The 17,938-nt window shown below is 42.8% G+C and overlaps 1 protein-coding gene across 1 annotated transcript in view; it reads right to left on the bottom strand.

The window, feature by feature from the left end:
* LOC118390496 (neurexin-2-like) overlaps nt 1-17,938 on the bottom strand; it is a 355,637-nt gene that overhangs the window by 135,332 nt on the left and 202,367 nt on the right.

Below are 17,938 nucleotides of genomic sequence, written 5' to 3'. Positions count from 1 at the left end.
ATCTCTGTCTAGAACACGTAACCCAAAGGTTGGAAAAGGTCAGCGAAGCACTGTCCTATGGATCTGATAATTAAATGGGTTACAAGGACTAAATGGGCTACACAGACTAACGAAAGCCTTCACATACAGGGCTTACTACATGGGCCTCAACAACACAGATAGTTCCAAATACAAGCTCAACATGAATGTATTTGACTAGAAAGAGAAAAGTGCATTTAATGCATCACTAGACTCATGTCATTTTACTGGTAATTCAGTAGAAACACACAGTATCAACACTGAAAAGACAGTTGCGCACTTATTCAAAAACACATTTGTCAAACAGTACATACAGTTCATACATACATTTTCCATGGTTTGTCGGCTCTCAGGCTACCCTTTTGTAGACATTCTAGTGGATTATGTCCTACCTCCAATATTTCATCATATATACACAAATAGTGACCTTTGTGTCTCTGAACACAGTGTCCTATTAAAATGTCTGTGTTTATGGCCCAGGTAGCCATGCCAGGCAATTACAAGACGCTCATGCTTTGTTACCTGTGTAATGAAGCGTTTCTGAGCTGAGCTAGCAGCCAGTTCCTTAGGGCTTCTGTTCTGTCTGACTAATGCAGGGTGTCTACAGCACCTACCTGGCAGAGCTGGACATACAGTGCCTCGCAAAAGTATTCATCCCCCTTTGTGTTTTTCCTATTTTGTTGCATTACAACCTGTAATTTAAATGGATTTTTTAATTTGGATTTCATGTAAATGGACATACACAAAATGATCCAAATTGGTGAAGTTTCACATTTTTTTAATGGAAAAGTGGTGCGTGCATATGTATTCACCCCCTTTGCTATGAAGCCCCTAAATAAGATCTGGTGCAACCAATTACCTTCAGAAGTCACATAATTAGTTAAATAAAGTCCACCTGTGTGCAATCTAAGTGTCACATGATCTCAGTATATATAAACACCTGTTCTGAAAGGCCCAGAGTCTGCAACACCACTAAGCAAGGGATACCACCAAGCAAGTGGCACCATAAAGACCAAAGAGCTCTCCAAACAGGTCAGGGACAAAGAGACTAGAGATCAGGGTTGGATTATAAAAGAATATCAAAACATCCCACGGAGCACCATTAAATCCATTATTAAAAAATGGAAAGAATATGGCACCACAACAAACCTATTAAGAGAGGGCCGCCCACCAAAAGTCACGGACCAGGTATGGAGGGCATTAATCAGAGAGGCAAGAAAGAGACCAAAAATAACGAGCTGCAAAGCTCCACAGCGGAGATTGGAGTATCTGTCCATAGGACCACTGTAACCCGTACACTCCACAGGGCTGGGCTTTACGGAAGAGTGGCCATTGCTTTACGGAAGAAAAAAGCCATTGCTTAAAGAAAATAATAAGCTAACACGTTTGGTGTTCACCAAAAGGCATGTGGGAGACTCCCCAAACATATGGAAGAAGGTACTCTGGTCAGATGAGACTAAAACTGAGCTTTTTGGCCATCAAGGAAAACACTATGTCTGGCACAATCCCAACACCTCTCATCACCCCAAGAATACCATCCCCACAGTGAAGCATGGTGGTGGGAGCATCATGCTGTGGGGATGTTTTTCATCGGCAGGGACTGGAAAACTGGTCAGAATTGAAGGAATGATGGATGGCGTTTAATACAGGGAAATTCTTGACGGAAACCGGTTTCAGTCTTCCAGAGATTTGAGACTGGGACGGAGGTTCACCTTGACCCTAAGCATACTGCTAAACAACGCTTGAGTGGTTTAAGGGGAAACATTTAAATGTCTTGAAATGGCCTAATCAAAGCCCAGACCTCAACCAACAGAATCTGTGGTATGACTTAAAGATTGCTGTACACCAGCGGAACCCATCCAACTTGAAGGAGCCGGAGCAGTTTTGCCTTGAATAATGGCTAGATGTGCCAAACTTTTAGAGACATACCCCTAGAGACTTGCAGCTGCAATTGCTGCCAAAGTTGGCTCTACAAAGTATTGACTTAGGGGGGGGTGAATAGTTATGCACGCTCAAGTTTTCTGTTTGTCTTATTTCTTTGTTTGTTTCGCAATAAAAACTATTTTGCATCTTCAAAGTGGTGGGCATGTTGTGTAAATCAAATGATACAAACTCCCCCAAAATCTATTTTGATTCCAGGTTGTACGGCAACAAAAAATGCCAAGGGGGTGAACACTTTCGCAAGCCACTGTACACAAACAAACCTGCGAGAGACAGACAGCCCTACCACTGAACAGACCTGAGAGAGACAGACAGCCCTACCACTGAACAGACCTGAGAGAGACAGACAGCCCTACCACTGAACAGACCTGAGAGAGACAGACAGCCCTACCACTGAACAGACCTGAGAGAGACAGACAGCCCTACCCCTGAACAGACCTGCAAGAGACAGCCAACCCTACCACTGAACAGACCAGAGAGAGATAGACAGCCCTACCACTGAACAGACCTGAGAGAGACAGACATCCCTACCCCTGAACAGACCTGAGAGAGACAGACATCCCTACCCCTGAACAGACTTGCGAGAGACAGACAGCCCTACCACTGAACAGACCTGAGAGAGACAGACAGCCCTACCACTAAACAGACCTGAGAGAGACTGACAGCCCCAGAGACATTGAAGACGGATGGACAGGGACAGACCTGAGAGACAGAGAGCCCTACCACTGAACAGACCTGGGAGAGACTGACAGCCCTACCACACTACTGACTAGACCTGAGAGAAACAGACAGCCCTACCACTGAACAGACTTGAGAGAGACAGACAGCCCTACCACTGAACAGACTTGAGAGAGACAGACAGCCCTACCACTGAACAGACTTGAGAGAGACAGACAGCCCTACCACACCACTGACTAGACCTGAGAGAGACAGACAGCCCTACACCTGAACAGACCTGAGAGAGACAGACAGCCCCAGAGGCATTGAAGACAGCCAGACAGGGACAGACCTGAGAGACAGACAGCCCTACCACTGAACAGACCTGAGAGAGACAGACAGCCACAGAGGCATTAAAGACGACCAGACAGGGACAGACCTGAGAGACAGACAGCCCTAGCAGCAGTGAACAGGGCAAGCTGGGTGGTAATCTGAAGGACATGAACAAGGAGTGGAAATAGTTATTGATGAGATGAGTACAAAAGCGAGCGGAAAGAACTAGAGAGGTGATCAACTTAGAAAGAGAGAGGTAAAGTGAGTCAGTCCAGGTCTGTGATGTATTAAAGGGGACATGGAAGTGTAGCATCTCTTTTGTGTTATAGCTAGCTGCAGCTCAAGGGTTGAGACTGGGGTGCAATGCAAAGAACCCTTAGCAGCATGAACCCTGAGAAATCTGAGCAGGTGCCATGGAGATGACTGAAGAGGGATTATCAAACTGAGACCTTGAGGGCAGCACACTGGAAGAGCTGAAACGTGTTCTGCTTTCTAATCGTAGTGAGAGAAGTTAGGAAGGCTGGTATGACAAGAAGCGGAGAGAGAAAGGTGTCTCTGAGGGAAGAAAAAAAACATGAGATGATTCGCTATTTAAAAACCCTTTCCGGAAGTCAAATGACCTGGTGGCCTCATGGGTGGAATGTCATTCATATTTTTTCATAATTAATAAACATTAATTAAAAAATCTGTATGTCAAATGGTTTGGTTTTATATTCTTCTGTGATGTATGCATTCGGAAAGTGTGCAGATCTTCACTTTTTCCCACATTTTGTTACGTTACAGCCTTGTTAAAAAAATGTAAATTTTGTACAAGGTTTGGACACACCTACTCAGTCAGGGGTTTTTCTTTCTTTTTTAAACTATTTTCTACATTGTAGAATAATAGTGAAGACATCAAAACTATGCAATAACACATATGGGATCATGTAGTAACCAAAAAAGTTAAACAAAAAGATTCTTCAAAGAGTCTTCAAAGTAGCAACCCTTTGCCTTGATGACAGTTTTGCACACTCTTGGAATTCTCTCAACCAGCTTCATGAGGTAGTCACCTGGAATGCATGTCAATTAACAGGTCTGCCCTGTTAAAAGTTAATTTGAGGAATTGATTTCCTTCTTAAGGAGTTTGAACCAATCAGTTGTGTTGTGACAAGGTAGGCGTGGTATACAGTGTAGAATGTAAAAAGTTATACAAATAAAGAAAAGCCCTTGAATGAGTAGGTGTCCAAACTTTCGACTGGTACTGTATATATATATATATTTAAAAAAAATAATCATAATCAGTCTATAATGACAAAGCTAAAAACAGGTTTTAGAAATTCTTGCAATTTAAAAAACACAGAAACACCTTATTTACATAATTATTCAGACACTTTCCTTTGAGACTTGAAATTGAGCTCAGGTGCATCCTGTTTCCAATGGTCATCCTTAGAGCTCTGAGACAAGATTGGGTCAAGGCACAGATCTGAGGAAGGGTACCAAACAATGTCTGCAGCATCGAAGGTCCCCAAGAACACAGTGGCCTCCATCATTCAAATGGAAGAAGTTTGGAACCACCAAGACTCTAGAGCCGCCGGCCAAACTGAGAAATCGGGGGAGAAGGGCCTTGGTCAGGGAGGTGACCAAGAACCCGATGATCACATGACAGAGCTCCAGAGTTCCTCGGTGAAGATGGGAGAACCTTACAAAAGGAAAACCATCTCTGCAGCACTCCACCAACCCGGCCTTTATGGTAGAGTGGCTAGATTCGCTGGTCTGATGAAACCAAGATTCAACTCTTTGGCCTGAATGCCAAGCGTCACGTCTGGAGGAAACCTGGCACCATCCCTACGGTGAAGCATGGTGGTGGCAGTATCATGCTGTGGGGATGTTTTTCAGCGGCAGGGACTAGGAGACTAGTCAGGATGGAGGGAACGATGAACGGTGCAAAGTACAGCGAGATCCTTGATGAAAAACTTCTCCAGAGCGCCCAGGACCTCAGACTGGGGCGAAGTTCACTTTCAAACAAGACAACGACCCTAAGCACACAGCCAAGACAACACAGGAGTGGCTTCAAGAAAAGCCTCTGAATGTCCTTGAGTGGCCCAGCCAGAGCCCGGACTTGAACCCGATCGAGCATCTCTGGAGAGACCTGAAAATAGCTGTGCAGCGACGCTCGCCATCCAACCTGACAAAGCTTGAGAGGATCTGCAGAGAAGAATGGGAGAATCTCCCCAAATGCAGATGTGCCAAACTTGTAGCGTCATACCCAAGAAGACTCAAGGCTGTAATCGCTGCCAAAGGTGTTTCAACAAAGTACTGAATAAAGGGTCAGTTTTTTACCATTTTTAATACATTTGTAAAATGTCTAAAAACCTGTTTTTGCTTTGTCATTATGGGGTATTGTGTGTAGATCCATTTTAAAACATGGCTGTAACGTAACAAAATGTGGAAAAAGTTAAGGGGTCTAAACACTTTCCGGATGTACTGTAAAGTGTAATATTGAGATGCAAACTCAAAATTGAAAACATTTCAACTCTATATCTGACATGGTACAGGTGTCTTATTTTTTCTAAGCCCATAACCATGTGTGTGAGGTGCATACTTTTGTTTTAAAGTAGATTTGTTTGACTGATTTAGCCCACTGCAGTAAAAGGTTACTTGATATTTGATGGAGTTCTTACCTTGGTGTCCCTTCAGTTAAACATATATTATATCAAATCACATATATGAATTAAATGACATACTTAATACAGTATATTGGTGTTACTCTGTTCAGTCTTTTGTTTAAGCTATTGCTAAATACAGGTAAAACAATGTACAATGGGCCTATATACCAACAACAGGATGCGGTCTAAGGAATCCCTATGCTGTTGTTCATTCTTCTTCCCATCCAGGCAGTGTGAAGACAGATCATGAATATTCCAAAACAATCTGGTCTCATTACAGAGGTTAACCTGTCATTACACCCTCCATATGTTTGCCTTGCAGAAAGAACTCTAGTGTGAAAATGAAAGCACAGAACAACAACCTGGTGGCACTCGAACCCAGCTCAACAGCTGGATGTCTATGATGATTAGTCTAGACCTAACACTATATCATTATTCTGACAACAAACGTAAAAAGCACATTGATGGTTATTGTTTGCGGGTAAAACAACAAAGTAAGAACAGGAGTATTTGGTTCGGTTTTGAGTTTAACCTATCTAAACGGACTCTGTGTAGCTTGGTTAGCTTAAAAAAAAATAACATCAAAAGGAGAACATAATGATGTTTTTGTAGACATTTTTTTCTTCTATTAATTGTGAGCACAAATGTAAAGTAAGTACAGAGCTAGTTTTGTCACCAAGTTGTCCGTGGAAGTTTTAATAGTAGTTATTTTAGTGCGTTTAAATTACAATGTCAACGTCTCAAGTCATTCCCAGAGCAAAAACCCTTCTAGTCAACACAAACAGTACTGCATGTCCAAACCTTCTGTCAGTGACTGACTGAAGCCGTTTCTACACAAACCCGTCTGACGTCTAACATTTTCATATATTGGGGCATTTCATGTGTCGTCGTGTATGAGAACGTACAGGGTATCAGTAAGGCTATAGCAGCAGCTGAATCCTCACTGTCCTGTCATAAGGAGGCTGTAACAGTGTGCGTTGCTATCTGAAAAGGATCATCTAAATTACTCCCCAAAGGGAGCTGGAGTATTGAGTTATTGCCCCCCCTCACTTTATAAAGCACTGCATCATATATATATATATATATATATATATATATATATATATATATATATATATATATAATAATAATAATATATATACGGTATTGGAGTCATAGGCCTAACAACTCTGAGGCATACACAAAAAACACCATTACTTGGTTAATATTTCTGCACGTCACTGCAGCAAATGAGGATTAACTCTTCGAGGCCACTTGGCAGAAAGCTTATGTTAATCCTCTGCTATTATGGCCAATAAGAGCCCTTGAATTAGCATTAAAAAACAACACATTTATTTAGTACAGAGGAAGAAATCAACTGCAAAGTCAAATAGGTTACTAATAAACATCCTACTGTGTGTCATCGCTAAACCACTGTGAGTCATCTCTAAGTAACATAGAAAATAAAGAGCAATTATTTCCAACTTCTTAAAAATGTATTTATATTGCATTAGCACACACCACACACACACACCACACCACACACACACCCACCCACCTGAAACCTCTTTGTAGTATTTATGAAATAGAGAAGCATACCCACTATTTTCATTTAGCACATTAGTCTGTTCCCCAGAGCTTTTTTATGGAAGCAAAATGAAGGGAGAGCAAAAACAACATATCATTTCCTGGCAATGTTTCTTCTTCGGAATGCATGTCCAGTACATAGTTAAAGATTGCTGCCGTCTTGTGTGCTCCGACCAAACTTTGCTATTTTGCGATCCTTTTTGGGTTCATCTTTTTTTGTGCAAATGAATCCTCTATCATTTTTTATGATTGACCAAAAAAATTGTACATCAAATCAGCAGTTACTAACCTCAATTCCGTATTCAATTCCGAAAATCAGCCACCACTTCCCGCCATTCTACTGGCCAATCAATTGCTAATAAGATGGAATACGGCCTCCCGGGTGGCGCAGTGGTTAAGGGCACTGTACTGCAGCGCCAGGTGTGCCATCGTAACAGGCCGCGACCGGGAGGTCCACAATTGGCTTAGCGTTGTCCGGGTTAGGGAAGGCTTGGTCGGTAGGGATGTCCTTGTCTCATCGCGAACCAGCGACTCCTGTGTGTGTGCTAAATAAGGTTGCCAGGTGCACAGTGTTTCCTCCGACACATTGGTGCGGCTGGCTTCCGGGTTGGATGTGCGCTGTGTTAATAAGCAGTGCGGCTAGGTTGGGTTGTGTATCGGAGGACGCATGACTTTCAACCTTCGTCTCTCCCGAGTTGTAGCGATGAGACAAGATAGTAGCTACTACAACAATTGGACACCACGAAATTGGGGAGAAAAATGGCTAAACATTATTTTTTTTAAAGATGGATTACCGGAGATCGCGGATTTGCTATCAACGGGACTCTCATAACTGAAATGTTTTCTGGTTTCCTGAAACATGGCTTTCGGACAAGACATGGCTATCTAAATCGATGGATTGTCCATTCACCGAGCGGACAGGACATCAGATTCAGGGAAATCCAGAGAGTGAGGGGTATGTCTCTCATCAATAACAAATAGTGTGCAGACCTTGTCCCTCCATCTTGGAATACCTGATGATCAAACAACGACCCTTCTACCTCCCAAGAGAGTTTTCATCTGCTTTAATGACTGCAGACTTTGTCCCTCCATCTTGGAATACCTGATGATCAAACCCTTCCAACTCCCAAGAGAGTTTTCATCTGCTTTAATGACTGCTGTATATATTACACCTCAGAACAACAACAAGCTGGCACTTAGACTACAAACAAGCAGGAAACCATGCACCCGGAGGCTGCTTTTATTGTTTCCGGTGATTTTAATTCTGCGTCTCCAAGACATGTGATGCCCAACTTCTAGCAACACAACGCCTTCACCACTAGGGGCAATAAAGACAGAGACCACTGTTATTCAACCCATAAGCCAGCATACAAGGCCCTCCCCAAAAGGGCAATATTGGTATATAAGGTCGAAACCTATTATACTGGCTCAAACATTCAATGCATGTGGCAGGGCCTACAGTACATTACCAACTAAAAAGGAATTTTTAGACGTGATGTGCTCAACAATGCCTCTCTACCAGACAAACTCAATGCCTTTCATGCACGCTTTGACAAATACAAGCCCTGCATGAAGGGTCCCCACTGATCTGGAGGACTGGGTGATCTCGCTCTCTCCGAGGCTGACGTGAGTAAGGTTTTTAAAATGGTCAACACATTCCAGGCCGTGTCCTCAGGACATGTGCAGACCTCCGTGTATTTCAATAATGGTCCACCATCCAAAGGACATCCAGCCAACTTGACACAACTGTGGGAAGCATTGGAGTTAACATGGGCCAGCATTCCTGTGGAACGCTTTTGACACCATGTAAAGGCAAAACGGGGTGTAACTCAATATAAGGAAGGTGTTCCTAATGTTTTGTACACTCAGTGTATATTCCCATTAGTATATTACCATAAGTATTTAAATATTCCTGCTACCAGTCACTTTTCAGCCATGTCACATGAAAAGTACCAGTCAAACGTTTGGACACACCTACTCATTCCAGGGTTTTTCTTTACTTTTACTATTTTCTACATTTTAGAATAATAGTGAAGACATCAAAGCTATGAAATAACACATATGGAATCATGTAGTAACCAAAAAAGTGTTAAACAAATCAAAATATGGGGCCTCCCGGATGGCGCACTGGTCTAAGGCACTAGCAGCGCCAGCTGTGCCACCAGAGACTCTGGGTTCGAGACCAGGCTCTGTCGCAGCTGGCCGTGACGTCCATGGGGTAACGCACAATTGGCCTAGCGTCGTCCGGGTTAGGGAGGGCTTGGCCGGTAGGGATACCCTTGTCTCATCGCGCACTAGCGACTCCTGTGGTGGGCCGGGCGCAGTGCACGCTGACCAGGTCACTAGGTGTACAGTGTTTCCTCTGACACATTGGTGCGGCTGGCTTCCGGGTTGGATGCGCCCTGTGTTAAGAAGAAGTGCGGCTTGGCTGGGTTGTGTTTCGGAGGACACATGGCTCTCGACCGTCGTCTCTCCCGAGCCCGTACGGGAGTTGTAGTGACGAGACAAGACAGTAACTACTAACAATTGGATACCACGAAATTGGGGAGAAAATATATATAGATTTTAGATTCTTCAAAGTAGCCACCTGGCATCCACAATCACCTGACCTCAACCCAATTGAGATGGTTTGGATGAGTTGGACCGCAGAGTGAAGGAAAAGCAACCAACAAGTGCTCATCATATGTGGGAACTCCTTCAAGACTGTTGGCATTCCAGGTAAAGCTGGTTGAGAGAATGCCAAGAGTTTGCAAAGCTGTCATCAGGGATAAGGGTGGCTACTTTGAAGAATCTAAAATATATATTTTGATTTGCTTAACACTTTTTTGATTACTACATGATTCCATATGTGTTATTTCGTAGTCTTGGTGTGTCAACTTTTGACTGGTACTGTATGTCCACCTATCACGTCGACACTTTTGCACACGTTGCAACACCCATTCACTTACATACACATACTCACCCACGACTTATGCAGCTGCCTTAATGTTTACTATTATTATTATTTATCCTGCTACCAATCACTTTCTTCTAATCACTGCCTACATGTACATATCTACCTCAACAAATCTGCACATTGTACATTTGGTACTGGTACTGGCACTGCTCCTGTACTTTGTTTTATTTTTAAAAAGTATTTGTGTCAACACCTGCTACCAGCTTGCAAGCTGGGCTGCAATGGAGCCCACTTCGCCTGAAATAGCTAACTAACGTTTCCAGCGCTGTTTATTATACTCTTGTCCGAGACATTATTGACAATCCGGATTTCCAATACGGCAATTGTTTGCTAGTGGAGGATTACAGGAATGAGGTATGCTTAGCAAGCAAAATCTCAATTCTGTGCGAATTTATGGGGAAAATGCAAATTGGAACTTTCTCAAATTCGTAACTTTCCCAGAGTTCCCCCCGAGTTGCGCAGCATGTCTAAGGCACTGCAGTGCTAGAGGCGTCATTACAGACCCTGGTTCATTCCCAGAGTGTGTCACAACCGGCCTTGATTTGGAGTCCCATAGGGCGGCGCACAATTGGCCCGGCGTAATCTGGGTTAGGAGAGTGTTTGACTTGCCTAGTTAAATAAAGGTTCTCTTTCTCCATCTTGTCATGAAGTAGACAGAGAACAGCAATAAGATTGTTCCAATCAGCGCTGGCCCCATGTCACAAGTCATGGAAACAGAAAGCAGCGGCATGCTGCTAAGAAAACGGGAATGACCGCGAGAGGTTTGGAGCAGATTGACATAAGGAATAGCTTCGCTGCACTGGTGCCAGATCTACCTGCGCCTTCATCGCTGGGAGGGCCTTTGTCTGCAGCGGCTTCGTGGAAGATTTCGGCTCCTTTTCCTCTCTCTGGCTCTGACAGGGGCATTGCCTGCTGTGAGAGGTCTGGGCCTATCGCCGGGAGTAACGGGCGTACGCTCTCCTGCTTCTCGTGGGCGGGGTTCCCTTCCCCGTACGTTGTATTGGGCAGTTCAATGGTGAGAAATGTCTCAGTCCCTGCAGCAAAAATGTTGTGCTACCCTGGAGCACAAGTAAAGGACATCAATAAGCTGCTCCCAAATATTTTAAACCAGCATCAGGAAATGTAGTCTATCATAGTTCATGTGGGATTCAATGACATTATGAAGGGCAGCTCAGAACAGCTGAAGATGGATTTTAAAGTACTTATTGCATCACTGCTTGACACCAATAAACGCTCCATAATATCTGGCCCTGTGCCCTCCCTAAATCGTGGCATTGTACATTTCAGCAGACTTTTATCCCTCCATAACTGACAACGAGACTTTTGCATCTCTGTGGGTGTAACATTTATTGACACTTTCGATACCTTCTGGAAACAAAGCTTGTTTTATATTAAGAACCACATTTCTGTAAAGCTTAGAGAGGATCTTATGTTAAATTCTGCTGAAGTAATATGGCTACAGGTTCATCTACCTCACCTAAAGACCATTCTGGTGGGAAGCTGCTATAGACCACCAACTGCTAACAGTCAGCATCTGGATAACATGTGTGAAATGCTTGAAAAAGTATGTGATATCAATACAATGTGATACAACAGGTGTAAGGGATGAACCTTACAGTGAAATGCTTGCTTACAAGCCCTTAACCAACAATCTTAAGTCTTAAGAAAATCCCCCTAAAAACAAGAGACAAGGATAACATAACAGTAGCGGGGCTGTATACAGGGGGGTACCGATACAGAGTCAATGTGTCAATCTTATTAATGACATAATTACCACAATAACCTCGACCGTTCGAGGTAATTGAGGTAATTATGTACATGTACATGTAGGTAAGGTTATTAAAGTGTCTATGCATAAATAATAACAGAGAGTAGCAGGGGGCGATGCAAATAGTCTGGGTAGCCATTTGATTAGCTGTTCAGGAGTCTTATGACTTGGGGGTAGAAGCTGTTTTAGAAGCCTCTTGGACCTAGACTTGGAGCTCCGGTACTGCTTGCCGTGCGGTAGCAGAGAGAACAGTCTATGACTAGGGTGGCTGGAGTCTTTGACCATTTTTAGGGACTTTTTGAAGATCTGAGGACCCATGCCATCTCCTCAGGAGATTGAAAAGATTTGGCATGGGTCCTCAGATCTTCAAAAGGTTTTACAGCTGCACCATCGAGAGCATCCTGACGGGTTACATCACTGCCTGGTATGGCAACTGCTCGGCCTCCGACCGCAAGGCACTGCAGAGGGTATTACGTACAGCCCAGTACATCACCGGGCCAAGCTTCCTGCCAACCAGGACCTCTATACCAGGCAGTGTTTTGTCGTGCCCTCTTCACGATTGTCTTGGCGTGCTTGGACCATGTTAGTTTGTTGGTAATGTGGACGCCAAGGAACATGAAGATCTCAACGTGCTCCAATACAGCCCTGTCGATGAGAATGGCCATGCAGTCATGAGTGAACAGGGAGTACAGGAGGGGAATGAGGATCAGCGTGGCAGATGTGTTGATACCTACCCTTACCACCTGGGGCAGCCCATTAGGAAGTCCAGGATCCAGTTGCAGAGGGAGGTGTTTAATCCCAGGGTCCTTAGCTTAGTGATGAGCTTTGAAGGCGCTAAGGTGACTACGCTGAGCTGTAGTCAATGAACAGCATTCTTACATAGGTGTTCCTTTTGTCCAGGTGTGAAAGGGCAGTGTGGAGTTCATTATCTGTGGATCTGTTGGTGCAGTATGCAAATTGGACTGGGTCTAGGGTTTCTGGGAAAATGGTATTGATATGAGCCATGACTAGCCTTTCAAAGCATTTCATGGCTACAGACGTGAGTGCTATGGGTCGGTAATCATTTAGGCAGGTTACCTTAGTGTTCATGGTAGTTTGCTTGAAACATGTTGGTAGTACAGACTCAGACATGGAGAGGTTGCCCAGTGACACTGTCCAGTTGGTCAGCGCATGCTCGGAGTATACGTCCTGGTAATCCGTCTGGCCTTACTCACATCGACTGCGGAGAGCGTGATCACACAGTCGTTTGGAACGTCTGATGCTCGAGTGCATGTTCCATTGTTACTTGCCTCGAAGCGAGCATAGAAGCTATTTACCTCATCTGATAGGCTCGTGTCACAGGGCAGCTCTCGGCTATGCTTCCCTTTGTAGTCTGTAATAGTTTGCAAGCCCTGCCATATACGATGAGTGTCGGAGCCGGTCTAGTAAGACACATAGATATCTTTTCTGGGTGATTTCAGTATTGGCTGGCTTTCATCAAGCTACCCACTCAATAAACAGCTTCAAACTGTAACCAGTGCCTGTAACCTGGTTCAGGATATCAGTCAACCTACCAGGGTAGTTACAAACAGCACAGGAATGAAATAATCAACATGTATTGATCACATCTTTATTAATGCTGCAGAAATGTGCTTTAAAGCAATATCCAAATCCATAGGATGTAGTGATCACAATATAGTAGCCATATCTAGGAAAACCAAAGTTCCAAAGGCTGGGCCCAACCTAGTGTATAAGAGGTCATACAAGAAGTTTTGCAGTGATTCTAATGTTGATGTTGGTTGGTGGTTGTGGTGTGTAATGAGGAGCAACCAGACGTTGCACTTACCACATTTATGAAATTGCTTATTCCACTTACTAATAAGCATGCACCCGTTAAGAAAAGGACTGTAAAAACTGGTAAATCCCCTGATTGATGAGGAATTGAAAAATGCCATGATTGAGAGGGATGAGGCAAAAGGTATGGCAAATTAGTCTGGCAGCACAACTGATTGGCAAACATACTGCAAATTGAGAAATCACGTGACTAAACTGAATAAAAAGAAGAAGAAACTATACTATGAAACAAAGATAAATGATATAAAGAATGATAGTAAAAAGTTTTGGCACAACTTAAATTAAATTTGAATCAGATAGCTCATTCATCACAAAACCCATTGATATTGCCAACTACTTTAATTATTTTTTAATTGGCAAGATTGGCAAACTTAGGCATGATATGCCAGCAACAAACACTGACACTACACATCCAAGTATATCTGACCAAATTATGAAAGACAAGCATTGTAATTTTGAATTCTGTTAAGTGACTGTGGAAGAGGTGAAAAAATGATTGTTGTCAATCAACAATGACAAGCCACCAGGGTCTGACAACTTGGATGGAAAATTACTGAGGATAATCGCAGACAGTATTGCCACTCCTATTTGCCATTTGTTCAATTTAAGACAATAAATAAAGTGTGTGCCCTCAGGCCTAGATGGAAGCAAAAGTCATTCCGCTGCCTAAGAATAGAATAGACCCCTTTACTGACTCAAATTGCTGCTAACCAATCAGCCTGTTACCAACCCTTAGTACATTTTTGGAAAAACATGTGTTTAACCAGATACAATGCTATGTTACAGTAAACAAACTGACAACAGACTCAGGCCTAGATGGAAGCAAAAGTCAGCATGCTTATAGGGAAGGGCATTCAACAAGCACAGCACTTACACAAATGACTTATAATTGGCTGAGAGAAACTGATGATTGATTGTGGGGCTGTTTTGTTAGACTTCAGTGCGACTTTTGACATTATCGATCATAGTCTGCTGCTGGAAAAACATATGTGTTATGGCTTTACACCCCCTGCTATTTTGTGGATAAAGAGTTATCTGTCTAACAGAACATAGAGGGTGTTCTTTAATGGAAGCCTTTCCAACATAATCCAGGTAGAATCAGGAATTCCCCAGAGTAGCTGTTTAGGCCCCATTACTTTTTAAACATTTTTACTAACCACAAGCCACTGTCTTTGAGTAAAGCCATGTATGCGGATGACTCAAAACTATACACGTCAGCTACTACAGTGACTGAAATGACAAACATTTAACAAAGTGCTGCAGTTAGTTTCAGAAAGGGTGGCAAAGGAATAAGTTAGTCCTAAATATTCAAAAAACTAAAAGCATTGTATTTGGGACAAATAATTTATTAAACCCTAAACTTAAACTAAATATTGTAATGAATAATGTGGAAATTGAGTATGTTGAGGTGACTAAAACTGCTCAGAGTAGCCATGGATTGTAAACTGTCATGGTCAAAACATATTGATACAATAGTAGCTAAGATGGGGAGAAGTCTGTCCATAATAAAGCGCTGTTCTGCCTTCTTAACAACACTATAAACAAGGCAAGTCTTACAGGCCCTAGTTACGTTGAACCTGAACTACTGTTCAGTCGTGTAGTCAGGTGCTACAAAGAGGGACTTAGGAAAATTGCAATTGGCTCTGTTGGGTTCTGAAAATATGAAATATACTTACTCATGTCACTGAGGGAGAGACGGTAATGTATAACGTTTACATTATGTCAGGATATGTTATTGTTAGCCATCAGGGATCCTATGTGAGGGATCCTCTGGGAGGAGAAGAGACACAGTCTGGTACCAGGCACCATGACACCCGTGTGCTGGGCAGGGAAGAGATCATATGTGGCAGGCATTGATAAGGGGGAGACCTTTGGAATAGACATCAAGGGGGTTGATGACAGGTCAGGTCACTTTAAGGGAGAAGGAACGGTTTATTACCCCATCACTTCCTCTTCCTGTCGAAACATAAAAGATGTAAGGGTTGGAGAGAAGGAGGAGTGCATCTAAATTGGAGTATATATACTTGTGTTGGTGGAAACATGATTTGTCTAATGCAGCTTTATTGATCCTCTGGGAAGAATTAAACTTGGTTAAGCTTTCATAGTGTCCGTTTTTTACTCTGAGAATTAGAACCTAACAGCTCAGGACAGGGCAGCACGGCTGGCCCTTAAATGTACACGTGGAGCTAACATTCATGATATGCATGTCAATCTCTCATTGCTCAAATAGTAGGAGAGATTGACTTCATCACTACTTGTTTTGTAAGAAGTGTTGACAAGCTGAATGCACCAAGCTGTCTGTTTAAACTACCAGCACACAGCTCAGACACCCATGCATACCCTTCACAATCCCCCTGTCCAGAACAGACTATGGGAGGCGCATCAGGTAACTGATGCAAGCGGTAGAATCAGATTTTAAAAATAGATAAAAAACATTATGGAACTACAGGGATTGTGAACACACACACACGCACTAACACACACACTAACACATGCACTCTACACGCACGTACTGTACATTGAAATATATTGTATGGCGGTGTTATGCATTTTGTATTGTAGATATGTAGTGGTATAATAATGTTATTTGATGTGCTGTTTTATCTTTTGTTTTATGTGTAATGTAAGTGCCTTAATGTCTTTGGACCCCAGGAAGAGTAGCCAAGGCAGTAGCTAATGGGGATACCTAAATAAATGCAAATAGCTTCCTCTCATTTCTTATGTAAAAAAAAGTATTAGTTAGTTATAATATTTTGATATTGATTACTGCACTGTTGGGTAGTGCTTGCAAGTGAAGTATTTCACTGTACTTGTGCATGCGATAATAAAACTTGTTTGTGTCCACTAAACCATTTCCTTCATAATGCATGTGCCCAGTGGCAACAGCTTTGGTGAACATTCCTGCAGTCAGCATGCCAATTGCACGCTCCCTCAAACTTGAGACATCTGTGGCATTGTGTCGTCACAAAACCGCTCATTTTAGAGTGGCACTTTATTGTCCACAGCACCAGGTGCACCTGTGTAATGATCATGCTGTGTAATCAGCTTCTTGATATGCCACACATGTCAGGTGGATGGATTATCTTGGCAAAAGGAGAAATGATCACTAACAGGGATGTAAACAAATTTGTGCACAACATTTGAGAGAAATAAGGTTTTTGTTCGTATTAAATTTTTTGGTGATCTTTTATTTCAGCTCTTAAAACATGAGACCAACACTATACGTTTATATTTAAGTTCAGTGTAGTTGCAAAGTTGCTAATTAGCTAACATTCAAAAAGTTGTCCATCATATGATTCAAACACACAACAGTTGGGCTGCTAGGCCTTCACGTTATATGCCTAACCCTCCTCTCCGACCAACCTCCCTCCTATCATTTCTGTCTTAAGTAACCTACTGCCTTTAACTGTGAGTGAAATGCTCTTTATACAAAATCGTGTGGTAGACACAAATAAATGTGTCTATTTCACAATCATTTATGATAGTGGGTTGATAACAACACATTATTTCCCTGTAAAATAGGAAAACAAAAAAGCCCCCCCCCCCTGCCCCCCTCCCCCAGAGCATGTGTATGTTTGTATTTGCATATACTACTGTAGAATCAGACATGTTCGGGGAAAACTTTAATCTATTAGAAGGGAGGTACTAATAATCAGTCTTTTAGTATGTGCATATGTAGGTCCTTACAAGTCAATAACAATGACTAATAATGGATGATGGACTCAATGTGATGCAAGAGGCATTAACTCCTCAGTTTAGAGGCTTTGACGAAGTGCATTAGAGAAGCCTCCTCACAGGAAGGTCAACGGGTGTCAGTCTGACCCAGGCATAATGATCAGCAGAGACGGATTGGATCGGGAATTGTTTTTCCTTTCTTCCTTCTTCACTGCCTTTGGATATGCCAGGATATTCGGACTGGCAGCCATGAAGGACGGATACAATTTGCTGATGAACACAGTAAGGATGCACAGTCTCTTGTGACAACTAGACACGCAAGATTTGGTTCTGGGTTGCCGAGATTAGGATGCATGATACGTCCGTACTGATTCCGTTTTGCAGCGGATGCACGCACATCATTTGATGGAGGTGCTTTCGCAGTTGGAGCCACGTAATGCATTGTGCCAATAATCATTTGACACGACAGTAGACTATAATGCACATAAACTTTGCTGAAGATATTTCATTCCCAATGTGCCTTCAAGGATTGCTATTACCAAGGTT

The sequence above is a fragment of the Oncorhynchus keta genome, chromosome 11, assembly GCF_023373465.1.
Source record: "Oncorhynchus keta strain PuntledgeMale-10-30-2019 chromosome 11, Oket_V2, whole genome shotgun sequence".
Classification (NCBI taxonomy): Eukaryota; Metazoa; Chordata; class Actinopteri; order Salmoniformes; family Salmonidae; genus Oncorhynchus; species Oncorhynchus keta.
Note: the sequence above shows the minus strand (reverse complement) of the source record. Positions and strands in the feature narration are given on the sequence as shown.